This window comes from Salmo salar, unplaced genomic scaffold (genome assembly GCF_965601325.2).
Source record: "Salmo salar unplaced genomic scaffold, fSalSal1 ptg000206l, whole genome shotgun sequence".
NCBI classification, from domain to species: Eukaryota; Metazoa; Chordata; class Actinopteri; order Salmoniformes; family Salmonidae; genus Salmo; species Salmo salar.
Window position 1 is genome coordinate 1,707,109 of NW_027675329.1, and position 5,607 is coordinate 1,712,715.

The 5,607-nt window shown below is 41.8% G+C and overlaps 1 long non-coding RNA gene across 1 annotated transcript; it reads right to left on the bottom strand.

Moving 5' to 3' along the window:
* Nucleotides 1-1,125: 1,125 nt before the first annotated feature.
* On the bottom strand, nt 1,126-2,309 carry LOC145867124 (uncharacterized). Its single transcript, XR_014383227.1, has 3 exons — nt 2,140-2,309; nt 1,710-1,756; nt 1,126-1,472 (listed from the first exon to the last, which is right to left on the bottom strand). It is a non-coding gene; the product is annotated as an uncharacterized LOC145867124 (long non-coding RNA).
* Between the last annotated feature and the right edge of the window lie 3,298 nt (nt 2,310-5,607).

A 5,607-nucleotide genomic window follows, 5' to 3' on the forward strand; every position in this document is an offset into this window, starting at 1 on the left:
GAAATGGGGGAGACTTGGGCGAGTTGCTGTGGGGGTGCAGTGCTGTTGACCGGGGTAGGTGTAGCCAGGTGGAAAGCATGGCCAGCCGTAGAAAAATGCTTATTGAAATTCTCAATTATAGTGGATTTATCGGTGGTGACAGAGTTTCCTATCCTCAGTGCAGTGGGCAGCTGGGAGGAGGTGCTCTTATTTTCCATGAAATTTACAGTGTCCCAGAACTTTGTCGATGGCGGTTATGATGTCATTTAGGACCTTGAGCGTGGCTGACCAGCTCTGACACAGACTGTGTGTGTCCAGTATGTGTGTGAATGTGTGTGTGTCCAGTGTCTGTGTGTGTGTGTGTGTGTGTGTGTGTGTGTGTGTGTCCCGTTTGTGTGTTTGTCCAGTGTTAGTGTGTCTGTGTGAGTGTATGTCCAGTGGGTGTGTGAGCGTGTCCAGTAAGTGTGAGTGTGTATGTTACTGTCTCCAGTTTGTGTGTGTCCAGTGTGTGTCCAGTATGAGTGTGTGTGTGTGTGTGTCCAGTTTGTGTGTGTCCAGTGTGTGTGTGAGTGTGTGTGTGTGTGTGTGTCCAGTTTGTGTGTGTGTGTGTGTCCAGTTTGTGTGTGTCCAGTGTGTGTGTGCTTGTCCAGTGTGTATGTGTGTGTCCAGTTTGTGTGAGTGTGTCTAGTGTGTGTGTGAGTGAGTGTGTCCAGTGTCTGTGTGTGAATAAGTCCAGTGTGTGTGTATGTGTTTGTGTGTGTGTGTGTGTGTGTGTGTGTGAGTGAGTGTGTGTGTGAGTGTGTGTATCCACTGTGTGTGTATGTGTGTCGTGTGTATGTGTGTCGTGTGTATGTGTGTGTGTGTCAGTGTGTGTGTGTGTCAGTGTGTGTGTGTGTCAGTGTGTGTGTGTGTGTGTGTTATTTCCAGGGACACTGAGGAGGCTTCATAATAAAACCTAAACCCTGGATAGAGGGGCTCAGTGAATGTGGAGGTGAATGTGATCAGGTGGGTCAGTGTGTCAGAGGAGGCTCTATAGAAGGACAGAGTGCCGGCTGACCAGTCCAGATACACTCCTACTCTGTGGGAGCTGGAGGAGGGGACGTCTATGGTAGTGGAGTTATTATTATACCAGCTGGAGGAGGGGAGGTCTATGGTAGTGTGATTATTATTATGCCAGGCAGTGTAACTGTTGTCAGAGCAGGACAGACTCCAGGAATTGTCATTGTATCCAAGACAACAGTCATCAACCCTTCCTCTCCTGCTGATTCCTTTATATGTCACTCCTATATCAGCCCCTCTCCCTCTCCACTCTACCTCCCAGTAACAGCGCCCAGTCAGACCCTCTCTACACAGAACCTGCTGCCAGTCCTGAAATCTCTCTGGGTGATCAGGATATGGCTTCTTCTCTCTTTTATGTGTCACCTTTCTGTTCGCATCAGACAGAGAGAGGAGTCTGTTTACTGTGTTTAGGTCCAGTGTGAGATCACAGACATCTGATGGATGAAACCAGACACAATATTAGAAATCATCATCATTCACACACACACACACACACACACAAACACACATTGTTAAAGGAACTCTTTGTAAACGTTGGTGTCCCTGATTTCTGCTTCTGTAGAACTACAGATGATATTTAATATGACCAAGTCAGTAATGATGGTGGTCTTTGACTTAACTTGAATTAAGACTTATTCTTAGTCATATTCTTCACAGCAGTCAACACTCACATTTTCTAAGTCCAGGTTTCATTGTGTACTCTCCACCATGTTCCACACTGTAGCGGTAAGCAGAAGAACAGACAGTCATTGAGGGATACACCTGAACTCACACACACACACACACACACACACACACACACACACACACACACACACACACACACACACAACACTGGACACACTGGACACACAGGACACACACACACACACACTGGACACACACACTGGACACACACACTGGACACACACACTGGACACACACACTGGACACACACTGGAAACACACTGGAAACACACTGGAAACACACTGGAAACACACTGGAAACACACACACACTCAGCATATAACTTTGTCCAAGTGGTGGTCAGAATGTTTGTATTAACTAGCCTGAGAAGTCAAACATGTCTGATATGAACATTGACATAAACCCTCTACATACTTGAGTTTCTCCAGTCTGCAGTGTGGATCCTCCAGTCCAGCAGAGAGCAGTCTGACTCCTGAGTCTCCTGGGTGATTGTAGCTCAGGTCCAGCTCTCTCAGGTGTGAGGGGTTTGACCTCAGAGCTGAGACCAGAGAAGCACAGCCTTCCTCTGTGACTAGACAGCCTGACAGCCTGCAAAGAGTCAAATCATATTAAAATCACACTGCTATTCTTTGGTGGTGAATATAGTGGCAGTATATTTTTTCAACATATTCAGATATATCAGTGTCCTGAAACCTGCCATATCTATTCATAAATTGAATGAATACATTACATGACATATTAATATTAATACAATTGAATAAATCAATGTGTCATTATTTGAAATGACAAATTATCCTTGACCGCAACGATTACATCAAACTTGTGACTCAAACTCGTTGGTTGCATTTGCAGTTTGTTTTGGTTGTGTTTTGCCCAATAATAAAATGGTGGATGTTGACTGGAGTAACATTCTGTCTAAGTGAGTAGATAACATGTTTCTAAACACTACTAAAAGCATCCTGATGATGCCAGGATTAAGAAAAATCATGAATGAATCATGAATAATAATGAGTGAGAAAGTTATAGAGGCAACAACAAAACATGCTAACCTCTCACCATTACCAATAACAGAGGCTACAACAAAACATGCTAACCTCTCACCATTACCAATAACAGAGGCTACAACAAAACATGCTAACCTCTCACCATTACCAATAACAGAGGCTACAACAAAACATGCTAACCTCTCACCATTACCAATAACAGAGGCTACAACAAAACATGCTAACCGCTCACCATTACCAATAACAGAGGCTACAACAAAACATGCTAACCTCTCACCATTACCAATAACAGAGGCTACAACAAAACATGCTAACCTCTCACCATTACCAATAACAGAGGCTACAACAAAACATGCTAACCTCTCACCATTAACAATAACAGAGACTACAACAAAACATGCTAACCTCTCACCATTACCAATAACAGAGGCTACAACAAAACATGCTAACCTCTCACCATTACCAATAACAGAGGCTACAACAACACATGCTAACCTCTCACCATTACCAATAACAGTGGATACAACAAAACATGCTAACCTCTCACCATTACCAATAACAGAGGCTACAACAACACATGCTAACCTCTCACCATTACCAATAACAGAGGCTACAACAAAACATGCTAACCTCTCACCATTACCATTAACAGAGGATACAACAAAACATGCTAACCTCTCACCATTACCAATAACAGAGGCTACAACAAAACATGCTAACCTCTCACCATTACCAATAACAGAGGCTACAACATAACATGCTAATAACAGGGGAGGTTAGCATTTTTTCTGATCTCTGTGCCTCTTTAACTTCGTTACTCGTCATTATCTGGACCCTCTCTTTCTAAAAGTATTTGTCGATATTCTTGCAACCCCTATTACTAGCCTATTCAACCTCTCTTTCATATCGTCTGAGATCCCCAAAGATCGGAAAGGTGCCGCGGTCATCCCCCTATTCGAAGGGGGAGACACTCTATACCCAAACTGTTATAGACCTATATCCATCCTACCCTGCCTTTCTAAGGTCAATGAAAGCCAAGGTAACCTCTATGGACTATGTGGGACACACTCCCAACAGCCAGTGAATAGCAGGGCGGTAAATTCAAAACAGCAAAAATCTCATAATTCAAATTTCTCAAACATACAACTATTTTACACCATTTTAAAGATACACTTCTCCTTAATCCAACCACGTTGTCCGATTTCAAAAAGGCTTTATGGCGAAAGCCAAACATTAGATTATGTTAGGACAGGGCCTAAAAAATATAAGCCACACAGCCATTTTCCAAGCAAGGAGAGGCGTCACAGAAACCAGAAACAGCTAAAATTAAGCACTAACCTTTGATGAGGTTAGTCATCAGATGGCACTCATAGGACTTAATTTTACACAATACATGTATGTTTTGCTCGATGAAGTTCATATTTATATCCAAAAACCCCATTTTACATTGGCCCGTAATGTTCAGAAATGTTTTTCCAAAAAAACCTCCGGTGGATCAGCACAACAATTTACAGAAATACTCATCATAAACGTTGATAAAATATTAAACTGTTATTCAAAGAATTATAGATAAACATCTCCTTAATGCAACCGCTGTGACAGATTTCAAAAAAGCTTCACGGGGAAAGCACACTTTGCAATAATCTGAGTATGGCGCTTAGAAACATACACTAGGCAATACAGATACCCGCCATTTTGGAGTCATCTAAAATCATAAATAGCATTATAAATATTCACTTACCTTTAAAGATCTTCATCAGAATGCACTCCCAGGAATCCCAGGTTCACAATAAATGTTGTTTTGTTCGATAAAGTCCATCATTTATGTCCAAATACCTCCTTTTTGTTAGCGCGTTCAGTAATCTACTCCAAATGTAGGAAGCGTGCCGAAAATGTCACGACGAAAAGTAAAAAAAAGTTCTATTTACGTTCGTAGAAACATGTCAAACGATGTATAGCATCAGTCTTTAGGGCCTTTTTAACCTGTTAGGGCTAGGAGGCAGTATTTGCACGGCTGGATAAAAAAAATGTACCCGATTTAATCTGGTTACTAATCCTACCCAGTAACTAGAATATGCATATACTTATTATATATGGATAGAAAACACTCTAAAGTTTCTAAAACTGTTTGAATGGTGTCTGTGAGTATAACAGAACTCATTTGGCAGGCAAAACCCTGAGACATTTTCTGACAGGAAGTGGATACCTGATGTGTTGTATTACCTTTAAACCTATGCCATTGAAAAACACAGGGGCTGAGGAATATTTTGGCACTTCCTATTGTTTCCACTAGATGTCACCAGCCTTTACAAAGTGTTTTGAGTCTTCTGGAGGGAGATCTGACCGAACAAGAGCCATGGAACGATGATGGCCCATTAGACACCTGGCGCGCGAGTTCATGCTGGGTACCCTCGTTCCAATACGTTATAAAAGAGTATGCATTCGTCCACCTTGAATATTATTCATGTTCTGGTTAAAAAAGGCCCTAATGATTTATGCTATACAACGTTTGACATGTTTGAACGAACGTAAATATATATTTTCCCCTCGTTCATGAAGTGAAGTCCGGCGGGCTTAGATGATGTGCTAACAAGACGGAGATTTTTGGACATAAATGATGAGCTTTTTTGAACAAAACTACATTCGTTATGGACCTGTGATACCTGGAAGTGACATCTGATGAAGAGAATCAAAGGTAATGGATTATTTACATAGTATTTTCGATTTTAGATCTCCCCAACATGACGACTAGTCTGTATCGCAACGCGTATTTTTCTGGGCGCAGTGCTCAGATTATTGCAAAGTGTGATTTCCCAGTAAGGTTATTTTTAAATCTGGCAAGTTGATTGCGTTCAAGAGATGTAAATCTATAATTCTT